The sequence below is a fragment of the Tursiops truncatus genome, chromosome 21 (assembly GCF_011762595.2).
Source record: "Tursiops truncatus isolate mTurTru1 chromosome 21, mTurTru1.mat.Y, whole genome shotgun sequence".
NCBI classification, from domain to species: Eukaryota; Metazoa; Chordata; class Mammalia; order Artiodactyla; family Delphinidae; genus Tursiops; species Tursiops truncatus.
The window spans coordinates 8,008,224-8,033,685 of NC_047054.1; positions in this window are offsets into that span (position 1 = coordinate 8,008,224).

Sequence of the window (25,462 nt, forward strand, 5' to 3'; positions counted from 1 at the left end):
GAGTTTTAAACTGTGTCTGTAAGGATTTCTAAGACTGTATAACAAATTGTACTCTATTAAACGTCAAGTACATCCTTTAGTTTGTGAGTAAAGGTGAAATGAGAAGTTAGAACCAGTGTCACAGTATCCTAAACAATCATTTAAAGATATTCCTATCAGTAGGCAGAGAAGAGTTATTTATTTTCTTACTTTCTTAGTAAGTCATACTCATTTTGACTTTACCCTATTGAGGTGGATTCAGTAAGTACTTCTCTTGGCAATGACCTATGGAAAGAATGTCATGCTTGGTAAAATTCTATATACACCAGCTTCTTTGCTATTCTTTTTGTTTTTTCCCATCCTAAATGAACTCTTAAAATTTTCGTTTGACAGTAGCAAAGGATTTTTACACAGTAGAAGTAAGTAGACCTAATGTGGCATTTATTCTACCACCACCGACCCTAGACAGTGCCCTCATCTGCACACTGGAGGTGACAGTCCACACCTGTCTTAATCATAAATATATTTATATAAAATACCCAAAGTCAAGTGTGAAATTGCAGGCACTCCGTCAAGGCCAGTCATGAGAGTACTTTCTAACTTAAAAAAATTGATAAAACTTTCATGTACAAGGGTAATTCAGAGTAGAGAAATTAGAAAGATCAGTTAGACCTTAGAAATATGAATTCGGAACATTCCTTGCTCTCCCCTACATGCTTAGTTTCCCAAGCTCCAAGGTCATCTGGCTTCTACAAGTGTTTGCCCTGTGCGTGAGAGGCAGGCAGGAAGGATAAGGAAGCCCACTGGTTGGTTGTGGCTCTCTGCCTTGGCCAGAGTTCCCAGAAGCTGCTGCAGTGTGCCGTGGCTCCAGGCTCCCATTGTATAGCCTGGCAGGACGGTGTCCTCTGCCTGCCCTCTGGGCTCCTCTGAATGTCCCCTCCTTTTATTCTTCCAACCTCAGAGTAGAAAGTTTACTGATGCTTAGACTAGGAGGGTTTCTCGCCATCCCATGCTTGGTGGCTTGCATCTTCCATCACCTGTGTAATCAATCCCCTGAAAAAAATTCCTGCTGTTTAAATACATAGAGTTGTTTGCATTCTCCCATGGGGACTCAGCGTGCATAATGAAAGGACATGGCTGATTACTGAAACAGTGATCAGTAAGGCTAGGTGAAGGAAGTATCCCAATTCATAAAGAAAGGACAGAAAGATTTACAATATAAGACTGGCATTCAGAGATAGACAGTTTCAGATCAGAGGTTTCAATATTTGCCTAATAGAGGTTCCATAAGAAAAGAACAGAAACAACCTAAGTGAGTAAATAAGAAAGAAACATAGAACAAAAGCTCCCTGGACTGAAGACAAACTCAGATCTCCAGATTAGAGTTAATTAAATATTGGAAGGCATGAATGAAAGGAGACCCATAGTTAGGAATACACTAGTGAAATTTCAGAACGACAAGCACAAAGAATCATACTGAAAGCTTACAGAGGAGGACTGGATATATGTGACCTGTAAAGTCAAAAGATTTAGATCAAAGGACGCTTCTCAGTAGCCACACTGGATGTAGAAGATAATGCAGAAATGTCTTCAAATTTGAAGATGAATTATTTTGAGTCTTTAATCTCTTAAAACTCAAGGCAGAAAGCAGAATAAAGATATTTTCAGACATACCAAGATGCCCAAAGTTTGCAAACCATACACTGTAGCAGAAAGAATTAGTCAAGGAATCATTACAAAGAATTCAATCAAAGAAAGCTTTGGGGAGGAAATGGTAAGAAAAGTAAACATAGAATACTGTAGCTAATTCTAAATAAATATTGAAGAATGATTTTTTAAAATGTAACAATTTGAAACCAATATCTGAGATGCACATAACAGGGGAGGCCACATAAACATCTGTGGAAGTACAAGGACGTAATACCATCTTGCTAAACTCCCAGCTTGTTTGGGGATGGAAGCTAATGGATTCAGAACATCGGTTTAGAAAATTTTTAATATTTGTGTCAAAAATTAAGTTGTAAAGACTAGAAAAATGGAAAGAGGATGTGTAGCTTTGACACCTTTCAGAAAACAAACAGAAAAGGAGAGGTAGCAGTTGGGAGAGTGGAGGCTTAACAATCCAACAACAGCAGCGATCGCAGCAATAACAAAAGAGGATCAAAGCAAGATGTCACGAAGCCAGACATATCTGTAATGAACACCTGTGAATCAGTAAAAAGCCTTCTTATTCAGAAAAAACACACTAAAACTGGATAAAAGAACCTTGTGATGTGTGTGGTGGATGTGTGTTTACAAACACATGCTCACAAGTTTTTTAACAAGACACATATCTTAAATTTTAAGGGCTGTCAAAGAAGGAAGTGAACACACGCTGGATAAACACGATAATGAGGCAGGGTGTCAAGACTGACATCAGAGCATGTCGGCCTTACCAGCTCAGGTTTTAAATGAGAGGAAGAGGGATGCTTTATATTGAACTAAGTGCACTATGACACTTAGAATGCTCCAAGAACTGAAAATTTGGGAGAAAATAAAGAAAAGAAAACTATGAAGACGTACCGTTGTCATAGTGCTAACCCATGTTCAGAAACGTGAAAAATCAGGTAAATAAAATCAACAAAAATGATTAAGGTATAGAAGATTGAAAAAAAATAACAACTCTAATGATGACCAATATTTATTATATGCATGTTCAATGTGGCAGGTGTTACTCTGAGCACTTACGATGTATTGATTGGTTTAATCTTCCATAACTGAAAACTCAACTCACAAAATTAAAGAAAGTTAAAAACCCCACCGTGTTCAGCTACTAAGGGGATGATTACTAAGTTCCTGCTGATCCGCTAACATGGGCCAGCTTGCCTTAGTTACACACGGGAAGCTTAGTTTTGTTGTTGTTGTTTAACCTAAGAATTGTCTTTTATTTTCTGTAAAGAGAAAAATGTAAATCCAATTTATTTCTGAGTAAAGATTCTCTCAAAACCAATTCTTGAAACTAACACATATTTAGAACATGTTTATTACACAGAAGGAAGGAACTCTTGTCAGTGAGAAAACCGAGTTGGAGAGCAGTTAAGTCACTTGACAACAGTTGTGAATCGGGAAAATAGAAGATGAGGGTCCTTCCCAAGCATTGTGGTTCCTGACCCTGTGTTTTAAATGCTACTGCCTTGAAAGTATGCATTTCTATCAAGGGTTCACGGCACAAAACATGCATGGTCACACAGATTATCTTAATGAAATTCAGAAGCAAATGAATGCAGGTCAAGCTACCTGTCCATGATGGAACAAAGTGAAAAATCCACTAACAAAAATATCTCCCCAAGATTAGACACACAGTTGCCTGTGTGCACACACATACCACCCCCCATATACATACAAACAAACATATCTCCCCAAGATCTCACACACACACACACACACACACACACACACACACACATACAGGCACACACACACACGTGTGTGTGTGTGTGTGTGTGTGTGTGTGTGTGTATATATATATACTTTTTTTTTTTTTTTTTTTTTTGTGCTACGCGGGCCTCTCACTGTTGTGGCCTCTCCCATTGCAGAGCACAGCCTCCGAACGCGCAGGCTCAGCAGCCATGGCTCACGGGCCCAGCCGCTCCGCGGCATGTGGGATCTTCCCGGAGCGGGGCACGAACCCGTGTCCCCTGCATCGGCAGGCGGACTCTCAACTGCTGCGCCACCAGGGAAGCCCTATATATTTTTTGAATAACTGAAATTAAGAATAAAAACTGAAAATTAAGATATATTTGGAGATAAATGTTAATTAATGGATACATTATTATTTCATACAAGACTTTACTGATGAAGTCCTTAAAAGAAAACATATAGCCTTAAATGCACTTGAGAGACACTGCGGGGAGGTGGAAGGAGAGAGAATGGAAGTCAATAATCTAAGTGTTCTTTGAATCTACAAACAAGCAACAAATAAAAGAAACTAGAGTAACGAAAATAAAAGCTGAAATTAAAGAAAGTTTAAAAAGCAAACCAAATAAAACATAAGTTGCGTAAAAGATAAAAGCTTAGTCCTCAAAATATCCAACAAAATAGATGAACCTTTGGCATATCTGATCAAAGAGAGACAAATAGAAAGAACAAATCACCAAGAAGAAGGAAAATTTGTTCAGTTAAAAATGTGAAGAATTTAAAAAAATGCGTAAGATACAATGTGCAATTTTATACCAAATAATTTGGTAAACTAGCCAAAACATAGGATTATCTTAGAAAACACAACTTAAACAAATAGATTCTAAACAAGATAGTTCAGGTGTACTAGTATCATAATAGATGTTGAAAGAGCTCTCAGAAGTCTATGCCTAGGGCTTCCCTGGTGGCGCAGTGGTTGAGAGTCCGCCTGCTGATGCAGGGGACATGGGTTCATGCCCTGGTCCGGGAAGATCCCACATGCCGCGGAGCGGCTGGGCCCGTGAGCCATGGCCGCTGAGCCTGCGCATCCGGAGCCCCCGCAGTGGGAGAGGCCACAACAGTGAGAGGCCCGCGTACCGCCAAAAAAAAAAAAAAAAGTCTATGCCTAAATAGACAAAAGACCAGAAAGTGTTGTAGCATTTAAATTAATCCTTTGAGAAAAGGCATTCCCATTTTTTTATTGTTAAGTAAATTCTTCTTGTTATTGGAAAATAAAAGTAGACAATGGAATGTGATTTGCCTTTCCAGGTAGCAAAAAAATTCAAATGTCATAGGAGTTCAAACAATGTGGCATCAGTTCTTAAAGTAACGAATAGATTAATGAAACAAGGTAGTTTAATGAAACAAAGCAGGTAGTCCAGAAGTAGATTTTTGTATAAATGTGAATTTGGCCCATGATATGGGTAATAATTTAAACTTAGCAGAAAAATTAGCTTGACTCCTTATAAAAAGTATTGGCAAATTTGCATATCCTACTGGAAAAATGTAATTTATGTAAATATACCACAGTATTAACAAAGTGATCCACATATGGGTGACAGGACAAACATATAAAATAATTATTGAAGTATTCAGAGAAAATAAAATGTTCATTTTTATAAAACTATAATTGGAGTGTAATATAAAGCAAGCCAGAAACCCTGAAGCCCTAAAGAAAAAGACCTGTCTACAAGTTTGACATAAAAACATCAATATGTGTTAACAAAAACACGGCAAATTTCAAGACAATTGAAATATTTAAAAATGTGTAAAAATCATTACCATACAGAATATATAAGGTATTTCTATTGTTCAAGGAAAAAAGCTAATCAATTGGAAACATTTGTATAAATATAGCCAGGAAATTGAAAGAAGAAACTCAAAGGCCAATACACGTATTTTATTGAGGTAATAAACCTGATCAAAGTCAAAGCAGACAAAAGAAAAAACAAAGTGTCATTTCCAGCCATCACATTGATAAAAATTAAAAAGAGAAGTAATCTCCAGTGTTGCAGAAGATGGAAGGGATGACTGACAGCATTCATTCCTGGAAGACTCATTGACAGCCATTGTGCACGTTTAAAATGCACATATAATATTACACCAAGCAATTTTACACCTAAAAAAAGCTTACGCAGTACTGCTTTATATATGCAGAAACCAAGCATGTAAAATATAATAGTATCTCATAAATCAAAAGGGAGAACTGTCTTAATGCCTTTCAGTAGAGAATTATTAAATAAATTAAGGTGTACTCATGCCATAGAATAGCACACAACAGTTCAACCTGTGAGGGAGACCCATACTCTATGATTGGATATTATTAAGGATAAAAAGTAGATGCAAATGAGAAAGTAAAAATAATAAGGCAACATATCAATAAATGTATAAGTATATATATGTGTATATATAAGTATGTAAGTAGGCATATATATGTATATATGTATAAATTCATAGGGAAATACAACTGGAGACGAATAAAGGGGGTAAAGTCAGGCTAGTAGTGGGACAGTACATAATGAAAGACTTTTAATTTTTTCTTTATATATTTCTGTATTGATTGTTCTTGCGATGAGACAATATCTGTGAGTTCTGTAAATAATTTTTAAATGCTGCCATAAATAAGATCATCTCTTTATAAATGCTCATTCTTCCCTACTAAGCCTTAGAGCTAGTCTGTGAAAGGGAGGTGGAGAGAATAGTGAAAGTTGCCGGTGGGGCAGTCAGGGTGTCCTGGCAAGTATTTATGATTTGTTTCCAGTTAGGAAACATGAATTTCGTCACTCAAGTGAAAAAAGAAAACAGTACATTTATCAAAAATCAATGTATGGGATTGATTCCCTATCATTAAAATAAAGGGACACTTGGCTGTACAAGTACTCCCATGATCTTAGGACAGCAATATTTTATTGACAGTGTACTTTTTAATTTATTTTATTGACGTAGAGTTGATTTAATGTGTTGTGTTTATTTCTGCTGTACAGCAAAGTGAGTCAGTTATACATTTATATATTCTTTTTCATATTCTTTTCCATTATAGTTTATCACGGAATATTGAATATAGTTCCCTGTGCTGTACCGTAGGACCTTGTTGTTTATCCCTCCTGTATATAATAGTTTGCATCTGTGAACCCCAAACTCCCAATCCACCCCACCCCCTTGGCAACCACAAGTCTGATCTCTATTGGTAATATATTTTAATGCCTCAAAAGGATCTCACAGAGTTGTTCCAATTATGTCTAAATGCAACTACTTTGTTCAAATTGCAGGTGAAAAATGAAAAAACTTTTTTCACATGTGACAGGGAAGAAGAAAATAGCAAGTTCTATTTCTTCATACCTCCTGCACCTTCTCCTGACTCAGAGAATGTTTATTTCTACATACGGTGGTGTTTAAACCCTGTCATCACAGTGTTTCGAATCTATTTTGGTCTTACCTCTTTTGGAATTTAAGTCTCGGAAGGCCATCTTTTGTTTGCCCCTCTTTGATAACCTACCATCTGCTTATTTGCTAAAACAGAATATAAAAGAGTGCATGTCGACTTTTGCAATCAAAGGACAATACGAGATTGTGGCTGCACAAATAATTTTACTGCATTTAATTAATTTGAACTTCGTGGATTGCTAATTAATTGCTTGACTCAAATAACTGGGGAGTTTTTAGGAAATAACTTCATCTTTTCCCTGAAAACTATTAAAGTGGTTTGTGTGCATTAACAGAAGCCCTAAGGGAAAGACATACTAAGTTTTCAATTTTAAGAAATTTGAATTCAGTGTCTTTAAACAAGACAACTGGTTATGTGGTTGAGATGTTTCCTGAGAGAGATGACAAATTGTATGATGCTGTGATTTTCAAGGCAAGCTGCACAGAGAAATATAGTTTAGTAATGTACTATTTCTATTTATTTAATTATAAACTTTTTTAGTTAAAAGACTGTTGTAAACTTATGTTCTCACACAGTAGGATAAATTATAATATAAAAAGTTTAACCTGCAAACCTGAACCCATGTTGTTATTCAAGGAATAAAATGCTCTAGACTGAAAAAACGTTTGCTCTAATAAACCTTGGTCTTTTACATAAGGTTATATTGTTAGGCTAGTGTCTTAGTTTGTAAGATTCTTCTTCTTTTCCATAAAGATGTAGGATCGTACTTTTAACCACCTCTTGATAGTGAAACATAATTGTCACGTTTACAGATAATGTTCTCAGAAAACCCATTGACTTGGAGCTAGCAGGCCTAAAATGGCATAAATGACAGCTCTGGGAGAAGGTTTTGCTTAGTTCTCAAGCTAGAAATTTTCTTTTTAGTGTGTTAATTCTCTTAGTATGGATATTTAATGAATAGAGCCGTTCCCACCAGCATATTTATTTGGAGGTTTCTTAATTTAAAACATGATTTTTGATATGAAATAAAACAAAACACTAAGAACTTCCCCTTGATTCTCTGCCTTTGCAGGTCCCCCTACCCACAGGGCTCTCTCCTTGTGACCAGCACTGAGCAACATGTTGGAGGGAAGGGGGTGGCAGAAAGTTTATGTTTCCTAGAACTCAAAAAACTGTGATTAGCTGCTAAATTGGAGAACACATCCTAGTGTTCTCCAAATATTTATTAACAGAAATGTACCGTGCATGAAAGCAGTGCAGCATGGAGGAGGTCCATTTCTCCTCTGCGGTTTTCACCCAGGTGCTACCTCCCCCATGCAGTCTTCCTAACTCCAGTCCACTGCATCCTGAATGTTCTCTCTCCTTCTTTTCAACCTTCCTGATAGGTATTTGTATTTCTCTTGTCCCACCAAATTCACTCTCCTTTATGCTGACTAAATCATAAGCTACCTGGGCAAAGACAGCCTTCTTCCAGCATGAGCAGAGACCAAGCCTAGTTATGAAATTTTTGCTCAGATGTCTAGAGATGCTTTCTTTAAAATGAGTTTAAGGGAAAATGAAATTTTATGGAGGTCATCTAACAAATTTGCATTTTCAGAGCTAGTTACCGATTTATGAAATAGTTGAAAAAGATTTAGCACTTAACCTTTTCACTTCTGGGGGAACCACGTACCATGTAATGTATCCATTGGTTCAAATACCAATATACAATACGTGTGTGTGTGTGCGTGTGTGTACTTGAATTGTATTGTGTTGTAAATTCTGACAGTAAAGAGGACTCTTCCAGAACCATCCCTGTGAACTGGATGAATTACTACACACTGGGATTCTATTTCGTCATCTGTAGACACTAGGTAACAACAGCAGCTCTGATTGCTGTGGCCCTACCCTCCAGTTTCAATGTAGTAAGCACCCAGAAAATTCTTTCTTTATTCCTTATTAGGGGCATAGAATGAATACATGAAATACAAGGTGTCTAAACATCCAAGGGCTTAGTTAAGATGAATTTCCTTTCATCACTTTTACTCCTTTTTCTCCCCAGGTTTAAAAACAACCTCATATTTATAGTTCCTTATTTCTCCTGGTAGCCTTAAGCCATTCATTTTTTTTTTCTATTTTTTAACTTTTCAGACTCATAAGCTTTTGCAAAATACAAGTAATTCTTGTAATACTCTTCGTCCAAATTCTCTTAATGATAGACACCTTATATAATCATAGTAGAATTAGCAGAACTAGAAAAATAACATTGATACAACACTATTACATAATCTACAGAGCTTATTCAAATGTTGGCAAACTTTCTAGCCAGGATAGAACCCATTTGTTGTCATGACTCTTAAGGGTTCTTTAATCTGGAACAGCCCCTCATCCTTTTCTTTGCCTTTTAAGAAGTTGACACATTGGAAGAATACTTATTTTATAGAATACCCTCCAACTTGAATTCATCTAATATCTCCTCATGATTAAATTTAGGCTCTGCATTTATAGCGATAATATTACTGATTCTGTGCCGGTCTTACTGTATTATTGAAGAGTGTATATGCAATGCTAGGATGTTTCATTACTGGTGATGTTAGTCTTGGTCTAACATCTAGTCTTGGTTAGCTTGGTTAGGGTTTCTCCGTGAGATTTCTCCACTCTAAAGTTACTTTTTCTCTTTGTAATTGATGAAAATATCATGAGCTACACTTTTAGACTTTGCAAATATCGTGTTTTCCATTAAACTTTAATCTATTTGCTTTGACACTGATGCTTCATCTCTGAAATAATTAGTACCATTGTGCTTGCCAAATGGTGCCTTTTCTACTTCCACTGTTTCTTTGATATATTTTTATTGGAATTCTACTATAAGTAAGATTTTTGACTTCTCTCCACTTTTTTTTTTTTTTTTTTTTTTTTGCGGTACGCGGGCCTCTCACCGTTGTGGCCTCTCCCGTTGCGGAGCACAGGCTCCGGACACGCAGGCTCAGCGGCCATGGCTCACGGGCCCAGCCGCTCCGAGGCATGTGGGATCTTCCCAGACCGGGGCACGAACCCGTGTCCCCTGCATCGGCAGGCGGACTCTCAACCACTGCGCCACCAGGGAAGCCCTCCACTTATTCATTCATTCATTTATTACTTTATGTGAGTACAGACTCATGGATATTTGTTTTAGGGCATGTATTACAAGCCATTGTTAACATTATTTATTATTTTGCTTAATTGTACCAGATTTATCTATTTGGAGTTCTTTCAGATCGTTTCCCATGTCCTTGAGATATGTCCTCATGATTATTTTTAACACTTCCTTACTTTTTGGCCGTAAGAGGTGTCTCAGGTTTTCATTGTACTTCCCCTGGCTCAGCCCTGGAATCAGTCGTTTCCTCAAGGAACCCTGGTTTATTTTATTGGAGAATGATCTTTATGATCAGGGTCTGGATGCTAAATGTGCTCTTTGCTACCAGAATGTCATTGCTCCTAGACCCCCTTAGCAGACAGAGCTAGGCTGTAGGTACACATAAACCAACAAAATAACACACTCATAATTTTTTTTTTAATCAATCTATCTACCTATCTATCCATACATCCATCATCTATCTGTCTACAACTTCGAGTTCATGCTGATGTCTCTGACAGCCATCCAGCCCCGCAGGCCTCATCCTAGTCTTCGCTCTTTCCCTATTTGTGACTCCTTTTTCCATCAATGAGAAGCCTGGCTTTCATTATCCAAAGCACAGCAATCACTTTCTAATAGACTATATATAAAGAAGCTTAAGAATTGCTAATGCATACGGACTACAGCGCAATATTTGTCTATAGGTCTTTATTTTCAGTCTTACGGTCTATAGTCAAAGTAATGTTTCCCAAGTTACTTTGGTTAGTATATTTACTTTTTTGTTTTTTATTCTTCATCCTCCTCGTTGTAGCCATGTTATACATTTGTGATACAGTAAGGTTCATTTGATAAACTTTGTATTCCAATTTGAGTTGCCCTCTCATCCTTGTTGGTCTTACTGTTTTTACTTATGTGAAATATTACTATAGCACTAAAAGTTAGAGCTATTGAAAAATTATACTCAGAGAAGTATGTCTTTCCGCTCATCCCTTCTATCCCAATCCTATTCAGACATTCTTTCAGACTTTTCCCAACAAACCCATATAGATAACCATTCTCCATTGGTTGTTGGTTTATCATTTTTATATCTTCTCTTTTCACAAATGAGATATATGTATATTTTCTTCTTTCCTATTCCTTTTTTACGTAAATGGTAACTATATACAGTTGACCCTCGGACATCATGGATTTGAACTGTGCAGGTCCACTTATATGCAGATTTTTTTCAATAGCAAATATGATGCACTACCCAGTCTGTGGTTGGTTGAATCTGTGGACGTGGAACTACAGCTAGGGGGGCTGACTGTAAGTTATACGTGGTTTTTGAGGGTGCAGTGGGTCAGTGCCCCTAACCTACCATCGTTCAAGGATATATATATATATATATATATATATATATATATATATATATGGTTGGCAAAAAGTTCGTTCGGTTAGTGAATATGTTGTTCAATAAGGTTCTTCGTGAAAATGAAAAATGTCTTTTATTTTTACTTAAAACCAAATGCACTTTTTGGCCGACCCAGTATCTTCAATATATAATATTTAGACAAACTGTATGTCTTCAGAGTAAATTCCTAGAAATGGGATTTATGGGTCAAAAAAGGGCTCTGTGTAGTTTTGTTAGATAATTTAATCTCGCCATTTAAAAAGGATTTTGAATTATATCTTCCCTTAGAGATTTAATCACACCAGAAATATAGTAGTTTCTTCACAAATTTAGAACATCCTGAGGTTCTCTTTTTTCCCAGAGTTCCCACATCTGTTGATTTAACAGAATAATGTAATGATTATGTTTACATAACTCTATGTCACTTACATAACTATGCTTATTTATGTAAGTGAAGCATAGATGTCTTCTCAGCTGTAAAAGTTTTATTTCCTCTCCTAAGCCCATTATGGAAAAAGTCATTTTTTTATCGCCAACTTTATTTTCAATAATATTTCTTGTGTATTTTTTTCAAATGCCTAAACTCTTGCCACATTTAAGTATCTGACTTTTAATTCTAAATTTTCTCATTTCAATTTCTTAATTACGTTATGAAAAAATTCATAGATCATATATTTAACCATCAGATGCCGTATCACTTTTTTCTCTAAATATATTTCTGTATTAAAAGTCTGTTGCCAGTTAACCAAAATTGAACAATATGATTAAAAATTGGGCAAAAGACCTGAAGAGTCACTTCACCAAGTAAGACATTCAGGTGGTCAATAAGCATGCGGAAAGTTGCTTCACCTCACCTGTCATCAGGGAAATGCAAATTAAAATAATGAGTTGCCACCGCACACCTACTAGGATGGCCAAAATCCAGAGCACCGGCGACCTCCAACGCTGGCGCTGTTGTACAGGGATCAGGATCCTCATCGTTGCTGGTGGGAATGCAAAAAGGTGCAGCCACTTTGGAAGAAAGTGTGCCAGTTCCTTACAAAACTAAAGCTACTCTTAACATATGATCTGGCATTTGCACTCCTTGGTATTTACTCAAAGGAGCTGAGAGCTTGTTCACACAGAGACCCTCGTGTGGATGTTTACAGGAGCTTTATTCATAATTAGCAGAACTCAGAAGCAGCCAAGACACAGTAGGTAAATGGATAAATAAACCACGGTACTTCCAGAAGATGGAATATTGTTTAGCGCTAGAAAGAAATGAGCTATCAAGCCATGGAGAGCCGTGAAAGAAACTTAAATGCATATTACCAAATGAAAGAAGCCAATCTAAGAAGGTGATGCTGTGTGATTCCAACTATATGACATGCTGCCGAAGGCAAAACTGCGGAGGTAGTAAAAAGATCAGTGATTGCCTGGGGTCAAGGGGGAGGGAGGGATGAACAGGTGGAGCTTAGAGGGTTCTTAGGGCAGGAAAACTGTTTTGTTTTGGTTTTTTTTGTTGTTTTGTTTTTTGCGGTATGCGGGCCTCTCACTGTTGCGGCCTCTCGCGTTGCAGAGCACAGGCTCCGGACGCGCAGGCTCAGCGGCCATGGCTCACGGGCCCAGCCGCTCCGCGGCACGTGGGATCTTCCCGGACCGGGGCACGAACCCGTGTCCCCTGCATCGGCAGGCAGACTCTCAACCACTGCGCCACCAGGGAAGCCCAGGAAAACTGTTTTTGATAATACTGTGATGGTGGATATCTACCATTACGTATTCCTCCAAACCCACAGAATATCCAACACCAAGAATGAACCCTAATGCATATCAAGCACTTGGGTGATGATGTGCCAGTGTGGGTTCAACAGCTGTAACAGATGTACCGCAGAGTGTAGGATACTGATAGTGCGAGAGGCCGTGCCTGTCTGGGGGCAGAGGGTGTATGGGAACTCTCTGTGCTCTATGCTCAATGTTGCTGTGAACTTAAAACCACTCTAAAAATAAAGCCTTTTTAAAAAAGAAAAAAAAATGTTGCTGCCAGAAGAGTTCCGTTTCTGTCCTGGGGGCGTGAGAAGCTCCATGAATCTGCCCCAGCAAAACAATCATATCTGGTGTAAATGATCAAAACCAAAACAAACAAACCAAAAACACTTCGAGTCATTGGAAATTGTTCTAAATGCTTACAGAAGAGGAAGGAACATTTATTCAAGAATATCTACCTGTTAAAAATAGCTAGAGCCTGTGGCACTTGAACTACATACAACCTTTACCCTCTCCTCCAAATCCACTTTCACACTGAAAGAGCCCCAAGATTATGGGGCTCTTTGTGTCTTCAGGTCACAGTCACTCTGTATAAAATTTCACTGGGAGGACAGGCCCCCATCATTGCTCACATCCCTGCTCTGTTGTGAATGTTGTATTCTTGCTTACTGTACCTGAGAGACCAGGGGCTTTCCCCCTTTATCCAGCTCTCCCTTATAGGATGAACCATCTACCCAGAACTAATAATCAAGTTCATCAAGTTTGTAGGATACAAGATAAAAATACAAATATCCACTGAGTATCTGTACACTGTAATGAACTGTCTGAGGATAAAATTAAAGAATACAATTCCATTTACAGTGGTTTCTAAAAAAGTGAAATTCAGTAATGCTTTTAATGAAAGAAGTTCTAACTTATACTCTGAAAACTAAGAAATATAGTTTTAAAAATTAAATAATTGGAATCAGAAGACTTAACATTGTCAAGAAGGCAACATCCTCAATTGAGCTACAACTTCAATGCAATGCCCATGAAAATTCTACCTGAGTTCTCTGTAGAAATTAACAAGCTGATACTAAAATTCATGTGGGGATTCAAGAAACTCAGAATACTCAAAATAGTCTTGAAAGGGAAGAACGCATTTGTAGGATTCACACTTGCCATATCTATTACGAAGCTGTAGTAATCAAGACAGTATTGTCCTGACATAAGGGTAGACATATAGATCCAAGGAATAAAGCTGAAAGTCTAAAAATAAACCTTCACATTTATGGGCAATTGATTTTTATGACTGCCAAGACAATTTAGTGAGGGGAATAATAGTCTTTTCAACAAATGGTGTCGGAACAACTAGAATCCACATGCAATATAATGAAGCTGGATTCCTGTGCAACTCAATATACAAAAATTAATGCAAAATGGACCAAACACCTAAATATAAAAGCCAAAAATATAACACTCTTACAAAGAAAATGCAATCATTAATCTTTTTGATCATGGGAAAAGCAATGATACCCTGTTTTTGTTTTTAGATAAGACAGCAAAAGCACAAGCAATAAAAGAAAACGGAGAGCTAGATAGATAGATACATGGATAGATACATAGATAGATAGATAGATAGGTAGATAGATAGGGCTTCATCAAAACTAAACTTGGTGCATTAAAGAACACCATCAGGAAAGGAAAAAGACAACTCATAGTATGGGAGATTTTGCAAATCATGTATCTGATAAGAGACTTACACATAGAGTATATAAATAACTGTTACAACACAACAACAAAAAGACAACCACAGTTTAAAACGGGCAAATATCTGAATAGACAGTGCTCTAAGTGAGATATACAAGGAGCCAATAATCACCTGAAAAGTTGTTCAATATCATTAGCTATCAGGAAAATGCAAGTCAAAACCATAATGAGAAACCACTTACTATTCACCGCAATGGCTATTAGTGAAAATAAGGTAGTAACAAGGGTTGTCGAGGGTGCGAAGAGATTGGAAGCCTCACTCAGTACTAGTGGGAATATACAGTGGAGCAATGTCATGGGAAAACAGGCTGGCGGTTTCTCAAAATGTTAAACATAAAGTTACCATATGATGCAGCAATTCCACCCCTAGGTATATATCTATGAGAAACGATGAGAAGATGTGACCACGCAAAAACTAGTACATGAATATTCATAGAAACATTATTCGTAATAGCCAAAAAGTGGAAACCATACAACTGTCTATCAATATCAATTGAAGAATGGATAAACAAATGTGGTATATCTACACAATGGAATAGTATTCTGAGGTAAAAAGGTAGGAGGTACTGATACATGCTACAATATGAATGAACCCTGACAACCTTATTGGAAGCGAAAGAAGCCAAGTCACAAAAGCCCACACACTGTGGGATTCCTTTGTAAGAAATGCCCAGAACTTGCAAATGCCCAGAACTAGCGATACAGAAAATATATGAGTGGTTTTAAAGGGCTGGATGGAGAGGAGAAAAGAGATGGACCGCTGACAGTTATGGGTTCTTTTGGGGTGGTAAATATGTTCACAGTTAGATGGTAGTGATGGTGTGCAACTCAAAATACTGAAAGCTATGGAAGTGTACACTTTAGAAGGGTGAATTTTATGATACGTGAATTAAAGCTAATTAACTCTAAGTAAAAATGTTATATAGCTCTGTCTCTATATGTACATCTATATGCATATATTCATAACTTTATCTGTCTATCCATCTATCTATCATTTCTCTCTCTGTGTTGGATGTCACCATTCCTTTTTATCTGATTATTGTTAAAATCCACCATACTGACCTGGTGGATGCCGCAGTCCACAACTGTTCTACAAGACAAAAGTAGGCATTCTTTTACAAGGAAAAATAGCAACGCACACATGTAACACTGATTTTTTAAAATTTAAATATTTTGTTTTACTGTAAAATATTTCATATTATAGCATTCCCAGGAAATTCATGGCTCTCTCACAGAAGATGTTGCCATCTTACTGTAAAGGACGCTGAGATAAGTCGTTGCCCCTTCTGTTCTCTTTGGCTTTTGAAGTTTAATTGGGAACCGGCTCTGCTGGCTTACAAGCTGTCTTCACTTAATCTAGTCACAGAATTTACCATTAAACTATCATCCTCCCTATCTCTCCCTTTCTTCCTCCAAGTGCTTAATCTCAAATATTTGAGTCAAAAGAATCTGAAAGGTGTTTCCTCACTTCATACTTAAAAGAGCAGGGAGGGCTTCCCTGGTGGCGCAGTGGTTGAGAGTCCGCCTGCCGATGCAGGGGACGCGGGTTCGTGCCCTGGTCCAGGAGGATCCCACATGCCGCGGAGCAGCTGGGCCCGTGAGCCATGGCCGCTGAGCCTGCGCGTCCGGAGCCTGTGCTCCGCAATGGGAGAGGCCACAGCAGGGAGAGGCCACAGCAGGGAGAGGCCCGCGTACCGCAAAAAAAAAAAAAAAAAAAGAAAAAAGAGCAGGGAGGGTCTGGTCTAGGGAATTCTAAATAACAACAATGTTTATAATTCTGTTATAAGGATGTTTCAATCTGGTTCCCTCGGAACAGGCAGCACAGTCAAATTGGATACTTCGGGAGAGTCTCTGAAGTTGTGCACAGAGCGTGGGAAACACAGGAATAATGGGATACGCCTGCAGTCCTTTTCCGTCCTGGGGCTGAGGGGTCAGAGGGAAGGTGAGCTTATGTCACCAAAGAGAGAAGGCCATTGACAGGAGTCACTGCCTTTGAGGAGGGCAGTCATCCTTTCTCAACCCTGCAGGAGGGAATAAATCTCGCAGCTCACTCTCTACTCTCTCTTCAGACTTCTCCAGCGCTCTGCGTGGTCCAAGCCAACTGGAAGCTAGAGTCAGGAGAATCCATTTCACCTGGTTATAAAGGTCATGGAGAAAGATGTAGCATTGACTTGAAGGGCAATCACCTACCCAGTACACGTGAGAAATCCCCCAGGTCCTGAAGGTTACTGCCCAGTCCCAAAGAGACCGAGAGAATGCAAGCACTTCTAAGTCTACATGCTTTATCAGCATAATCTAGTTTATTCCACAAAATAATATAGCCACAGGGGACTTATTATTTCTACTTTTTAGTGGAGAAACACAAGTTCAGAGAGATTACTAACCCAGAATTGCACAGAAGTGTTGGCACACCCAAGATTTCATTCCCGGTCTGACTGACCCCAAAGCCATCTTCTTTTCATTACATAATGTTGATTCTTACCTTAAAAAGTGTAATTGTCCAGCATCAAATGTTTCTTGTTCCTCATAAAACTTATTGAAAAATAACAAACCAAAAGGATGTCCAAATTACAATACCTTGTCTTTTAATCATAGGACCCAAATAAACTTACTCCAGGCAGGTAGGGAATGAAGTACTTGAGAAAGTCAAGTGTGTGGACTGCAATGGTGTACCCCTGCTGTGTGCTCTTTTCTTCAAATGTCAAATGGGTGAGATGGGGTGATGGGAGACCTTAAAAGATACCTTATTTATTTAGACCTTCATGTAGAGATTTGATTTATTCACCAATCTAATCAAGCAATTAAATATGAATTTATTAAGTTTGAGCTTGTAAAATGCCATCTTGTGGGATGGATGAGATTAAGAAAATAATAGAACATCTAGTTTCTGACCTCAGAGTGCCTAACAGGGTAGGCAAGATCCTGCTGTAGGTGGGAGGCAAGATAGCTAAATAGATGGTGGGTGGAGAGATGGATGGATGGGTGGAGAGATAGATGGATGGATGGGTGGAGAGACAGTTGGATGGATGGGTAGATAGGTAGATATCTGATAGATGGATGGGTGGATGGATGGATGGATAGGTAGATGATAGGTAGGTAGATAGTTAATAGATGGATAGATAGACAGGAAGAGAGAGAGATGATAGATAGATATCTGATAGGTGGGTGGAGGGATGGGTGGATGGATGGATAGGTAGGTAGATATATCTAGGTATAGAGATACATGCTAGATACACTCTTTCAACTATTTATTCATTTACCTGCTCACTAAATAGTTGTCAAGTACCTATAGTATATTAGTTACTGTGTATTCAGAGATAAAATATACATAGTCATCATCCTTATGGAGTGAACAGTCTAGTAATGAATTCATAGATACAAATATTGATAATTCAGTGAGAATTACTGAAATGGGCCTCTGCACAACGTATTATTCACATAGCACACAAGGAGAACTGCTGAATCTAGAGACTAAAGGTAAAATATGGTTAAATTCTAATTTAATTAATTTAGATTCTAAATGCTAATGACGCTATTAATAGGGTTAGAGCAATATGGGTTGGTGTAGCCGGCAAAGTCCTCCAGGAAAAGAGTTGGCAACCGAGCCCTGAAAAATGGAAATGTTTGGACAGGTGGAAAGGCAAAGAAGGACTTTATTATTGGTTTCAGCAATAGAATCTGGGATCCTGACTCATTAAGGGTGTTTAATAAGGGCAAGGATAGTAAATAAGGAATGGCTTTTTGTAACAAGAATGACAACGTGGGCTTCCCTGGTGGCACAGTGGTTGAGAGTCCGCCTGCGATGCAGGGGACGCAGGTTCGTGCCCCTGTCCGGGAAGATCCCACATGCCGCGGAGCAGCTGGGGCCGTGAGCCAGGGCTGCTGAGCCTGCGCGTCCGGAGCCTGTGCTCCGCAACGGGAGAGGCCACAACAGTGAGAGGCCCACGTACCGAAAAAAAAAAAAAAAAAAAAGAATGACAACAAAAATGAAAACATATTTCTGTTTTGAGGAAGGAAGTGCCACAAATACACTGAAGGCAAAATTGTTTCCAATTGTCTTACCATATATATACGTGGGATACTTATAGACAACTCAGTGGCCACCACAGGCACAGCAGAAAAGAGCCTGTCCATCGCCATTTCCAATTATCGTCTTAGCACACTTCAAAGTAAGCAAATCTAAAATCCAATACAGACAGTGTGAGCTTTGGGAACACAAGAGGTTGTGTCTCTTTTAAAAAGATTTCAGAGGATGGGAAAGGCAGGAAAGGTGGCATTTAAAGGCAGTCATCCTGTAGGTGAGAATTCATGGGTAAAGCAATGCGACAGGAAGCCTCTCTCCTTTCAAGCAACATGATCAACTCATCAGACATGTTTATAAAGGGACAGGACAACATTCTAATGCATTCTCTTTCCAAAGCAAGCAACTGGCTTGCGTGCTCAGGGAAAGTAAATTCGGCTTTCTGTGTGTGGTTGATGAATTTGCAAACTGAGTCAGTGTGTTGTATGAGATCCCCAAAGCTCACCTCATCTTTTCCATCCTTTCGGAAACACTTCAAAATGGTTATCTCTAAAATGTGAGCACGGTGTGTTCTTTTAAATGTCTCCTGAAAGAGGAATTCAACTCTGCGCCTAGGAAGCATATCATAACATCTTCAAACAGAAAGAAGCAGGGTTTCTTAGACCGTATTAGTAAGATTACAACTTCTAAAACTAAGAAGTCCAACGGAAAGGTAAAAAAATTAATTTTAAATCCAAAAATAAATCAGTCAGTGAATGATTTCAGATATATTACTTCTTTAAGCAAAGGGAATGAGCCGCGAGGAAAAGCAAGTTCTAGTTTGGACAGTCCCCAAGATGAGAACCATAATTCTGAGAACATTAGGTGATGTCCTGTTTGTTAAATAGAACATTCATCTCCCCCGACCCCCGCCTTAACATAGGAAATCTGTATTCTGTGACATTACGGACCCCAGTTCCCTTTTCAAATGCTCATTTTACTCAGACCTCGTTCTCTCCTGTTTCTCTTTTCTCTTGGCCAGATTTGCCCACGCTAGTTCTTTGAATCATGTTGCTGTTCTGTGCTGTCTTTCCCTTTACTTTCTTCTTGTTTTATAGAATCTCCCTGGAAATTAAACTTAGGTCTATGTAAACACATTCCAATTGTGTATTTCTGCCTCTTACATCCACCATGAATTACAGATTCATGTTTCCAGTGTCCTAGTAGCCCCTATAATCTTATCCCCATTCCCCAAATTTGCTCCCAGTCTTTTTCCACCATATACCAGTTAATCATATGGTCTGGCCACTGACCCATGCCGGCTCGTTCAGTTCGCGAGAACTATTTCTCCTCCTCTGACTCTGACGTTAATTGTCTTTCACGTCCTACCAAATATATCTCATGCGCATTTTTTGAAAACATCTCGTGTGTTCTGTCTTCTCAATCACTCCACAGGTTGAGATCCTCACTTCTTCTCATGAAATATTACAGTAGGTTTCTCACCGATTTCTCCCTGCTTCCATTTTTTCTTTCCTTGGGTACGTTTTCTATGTGGCCACCATATTGCTTGCTCCAAAATGTAAATATCACATTATATTGTTGTTTATAAACCTTGCTTGGTGTCTACTGTGTTAAATCACATCACCTTAACCTTTGAACTGTGCTCTCAAATCCTGACATCATATCTTTCATGCATCCTGTGCCCCTGTCAGCGCACACGCTCTGCCTTAATTAGCCCTCTCTACAATTATTATTCCCTCTGCCTGGAGCTTCATCACCCTCTTGTGTGTCTAGGTCATGTCTTCTCATCCTCAGGTCCCTGTGACATATTAACAAATTCCTCCTCTGTACTGATTTTCAGATCGGAGCTTTGATCTTAAAATCAACCAATTCACTGTGGGCATTCTAAGTGAAAGGCACACTGTATGCTATCTGAAATTTTAAGTATGTGTAAAACCCAGAAGAGAAGACCCTACACGAGTAATGAAAGTTCCTCCCACACAAATGCTAAAAGCTTCTCTAACTTGTGGTGAAAATGATACTCTCTTTGTATGCTGATTTGTATAACCATCATTTAATTAATTTCTTGGAAAGTATACAGCAAAGGTATGCACAAAGTCAGTAGAATAATATTTTCAAGAAATCATGATTCTACACCATCTTCCCTCTACCCGTCTTACTGCAGAGGTCACTTTTTATGTATTTGTGATACTTTTTAGAAAATGAAGATGCATTTCCCATATATGGCCGTAGACTCCTCTCAAGCAGGATGACCCTGGGGTGTAAGTCCTGCTCTTTGCACAGTTTTCCAGCGAGAGTGAGCTCCAGTTGCCCACGGGGTTAAGTTGCGTAATAATCACCGTTCATTTGTTTCTTCTCTCCCGTTTCTCTGCTTGGCTCACCTGACCCCTCTTTTCTACTGTTTCTCAGCATCACCTCCAAAATGAACCGTTCACTCACAGATAATTTTCTTAGATGCAGCTTCGGAGGAAACTCTGCAGGACACATAAGAATAGCTGGTGCTATTGTTGGACAATGATAGCATTTTCTAGGGATTTGCAACCCACAGAAATTAAATGATTTTTTTTTTATGCTCCAGGTAGTGTTTTTGAACAGGGGCATGATATATGCAGATGTGTGTGTCTGGATTTCAGTATCTCTCTACGGAAGTGGTCTCTCCCTCATTCCCAAAGCTGCGTTGGTTAGAACAATTTGGTTGTTTACAGATTTTCACTTGGAGCAAAGAAGGTAGAGCTGTTAGTTAAAAGATTTGAGACACCACATCTTTAGACTGTGCTCCATGGAGGGTGAAGTGAACCCTTGTCAAGTACAAACACATAGCCAGTTTGGGTTCTTCTTTGAAGAAGGTATTTAAATGGTAGTAGATGACTTCACTTATTCTCTTTTTCCCCTGTAGTTCCTTAGATAAAAGAACATGTAAAGAAACCTGGCTTATTTGAACTTTCATTCATATAGAATTAGAAAATGCAGTGGGTCTTGCATTTCTTATATTACTCAAAATTCTGGCTACACATTAGGATCTTTTTATATAGATTTAGCTTCATATTTTATTCAGCTACGCTCCACTCTTATTCAAGTGCTGCTGTCAGCAGGCAAAGCTTTGAGTGTAAAGTATGTGGTGTGATAAACAAGAGGATGATAAAGAGAAAAACTTAATTCTCTATATAAATGGAAGTCACAGCGCAGTAAATTTGAAACAGGGCTGTTAAAATTAAGTTCCAAATAAAGAGGAAAGCTTTTATTTCTTTTCTATGAAACTCTTTGATCTTTTTCCCATGTATTTAATTTCTATTTTTGTCCTAAGTTTATATAATGTGTGTAAGCATGTTTTTAGCATGTGAATTAGGAGAAAGTCAACCTCCTCAAAGTAATTTATTCTTTACCTTTTTGTTCATCCTTTCCTACAATGCTGCTAATTGCTTATCACTCTTAAGTCCTATTAAATGAACTAATTTAGATATAAGGAAAAAAAACACTCTTGGAAAACTGAAAAAAGAGTCAAATGTAAACTGGTACAGTCAGCACAGAGGAGAGGGGTCACAAGTGTAATCTGAGAAATTTGCACAGCAGGAGAACTTACCAATATAAACACACGTGAAAGATAAGATATTTTGCTGAACTTTGCTAAAACACCAATTATCAGCTGGTTTGCTATGTTTAAAAAAGGTGTATGTGAATAAGCTTTCTTGTACAGTTAGAATGGAGGGAGCACTGAAATATGCTGACTTCTTTCAATGTTTGCACATCACACGTCATCTAGTTCAAAGAAATCTAGTTAAAAAAACTAAGCATAACTACTATAAAAGTGTTTTTAATCTGCATGAAGTAAAGATCCTGACAAGAAACAGGCCACTTGTATATCTTGACTGTTCTGTGTTTCCAAGAGGTATGGGTTCTTGCACAGTTACAGTAAGTCCCCTATATACGAACCTGCACGCTGCAAACTTTCAAAGATGAGAACGTGTGTTCGCATGTCCGGTCACGTAAGGTGGTTCACGTGTCTGGCGTGCATTGTCACGTGCATGCATCCTATACAAGTGGTTGTGCTTTTCTGTACTTTACAGCACTGTATAGAGTACAGTAGAACAGTATCTTTATTTCAAGTCCAGGATGTCTGGAAGCAAGAGGGTAGATAGAATTGAATCCAGCAAGGAATCAGAACCTGTGGCATCAGCGTCAGGCGTGAGTGAAATGGCAGCTTGCCCTCCGTCTCCTATTGCTGAGGATCCTTCAGCTCTACCATCTCCCACCTCCCCTCCCTCCTCCAGACAGTAACTCTTCTTGCCTGTTCACTCGATGCCAGCCCCTGTGTGCCAGCTGTTGTACTGTACTACTGTACTTTTCAAGGTACTGTACTGTAAGATTGAAACTGTTTTCTTTATTTTTTGTGTTTGTTTGTTTTTTATGTATTATTTGTGTGAAAAGTATTATAAACCTATTACAGTACAGTACTATACAGCCATTTGTGTTAGTTGGGTACCTAGGCTAACTTTGTGGGACTTACGAACAAATTGGACTTAAGAACACACTCTTGGAATGGAACTCGTTCGTTTATAGGGGGCGTACTGTATTTTTTAATAGATTCTAAGTGAATTGTGTTGCCAGTGAATGCAACTCCCTTTTAAAGAAGCAGTGATGGCTGCGTATGAATTATCTTGTCATGGAGGGTAAAATTATATCACAGTAATAGATGACTTGAATTCTGAGTTCTAAAAGTGGCCTGCGTATTTCATTAAATTCCTGTTATTACCCAGCAGGGGAATAGGTTTGGCAATCATTTGTATTCCCTAATTTTGCCATTGTTCCAACCAAGCTGAACTGACTGTACTTTTTGTTATAATCATTATACTGTAGGGTACTTTTCTAACGTATTTGAATAGATCGATTATTTTTCACTGAAATATTAATATTTTACTCTATATTAGAATAATAATAATCTTATTCAGAAGAAATACAAAAATATGGTTCCCTGTTAATAATTTCTTCTTTGAAACTTAAAAAAATGATTTACTAGATATTTATTAAATATCTTTCATCTGTCCTTTAGGAGTGTGTGTGTGTGTGTGTGTGTGTGTGTGTGTGTGTGAATGCTGATATATACAAAAGCACTATTATTTAGAGGTTCCTAACGTCTAAGTTTATGATTGTTTATTTGAGTGTATTTCTGTGGCTCTGTGAGTATTTTAGTCTCTTTTCTCTACTTTTGTTTACCACTGCTTAGCTTTCCCGTTTTGGTTTTTTTTTTTTCTACTTTGTCTTTTTCCAATCATCCTGTTGCCAGCTCTTTAAGCTACAATGTAGAGCACTGTAAGCTTCCAATTGTGGGAATGAGATCCATGCTTCTGCTGGACATGGGCAGTAGATGGCGCTAGACAAATGCCAAAGCTTCATCCTATGGAGTTGCTCCAGTGAGATTCTTTGCATCAAAACAGATATAAATTGCTTCGCACTTTAATTCAAATTTAAGATAAAACCTGCGTTTGGTAATTCGTATCAGTGAAATAATGGGTTTGATAAAAGAAAACAGGTCACTGTTCAATTCCAGAATATGAAACAACTGTCACATATTCCAAGGCCCAATCATTTTCAAAGTGAGAGTCAATGAGCTTGGGTGTTGTCAGATGACAGGGTGTAAAGTTTGTTCTTTTATGATTCTCATGCTTATTTTAATTTGAGTTGTTAGAGTGCTACTATACAGAGAAAGGAATGAGAATCCTCAAGACCTGTAGGCAGAGCACTTAGCATCCTACAATGAAGGGAAGAAGGACATCAGGTCTTGCTGTGAATCTTAGTATTAAGGCACATTTCCTTCGGAAAGAAGGAAGGAAGGAAGGAAGAAGGAAGGGAGGGAAGGAAGAAAGTGGAGGTGAAAAAGAATGAAGAGAACAGAAAAAAGATCAAAGAGAACAAATTAAAGTCTGTGGAAAGATTTATCCACTAAAATCTATTGAAAAAATCACAAATTATCCAGGTTCTAACTCCAAATATGTTTATTTGGTTCATAATTATATATATATATATATATATACATATGCATAATTATACATATACACACATGTTAAGGCATTAAGAATTTAGATGTAATTTAAAAATAAGTAAAGTCACTGCTAACTCTTTGCTTTTCTACATAGTGAAAAGAGACCATTTGACAGTAAATCTCTCCCACCATCCCCTTCTTTTCCTTTTTGTATTAAAAAAAAAAAAAATGCTTAGGGCTTCCCTGGTGGCGCAGTGGTTGGGAGTCTGCCTGCCAATGCAGGGGATACGGGTTCGTGCCCCGGTCCGGGAGGATCCCACATGCCGCGGAGCGGCTGGGCCCGTGAGCCATGGCCGCTGAGCCTGCGCATCTGGAGCCTGTCGATGGGAGAGGCCACAACAGTGAGAGGCCCGCGTACAGCAAACAAACAAACAAACAAAAAATGCTTAGACTTATACCAGTTGATATACTGGTAAACAATCCAGATAAAAGGTTAGATTGTGGAAAACAATTTAAGATAGTAAATTACATGCTTCAGCTAAAACTTGTCCAATAAATGTGACTCTTTTAGTGACACAAATGACACATGCTCATGGTTCATTTCTTGTAGTTATATAGACATGAGACCACTTGGAAAATGATAAAGGTTTGCAGAATACTGTAGAAAAAGACCTTATGCAGTGACTGCT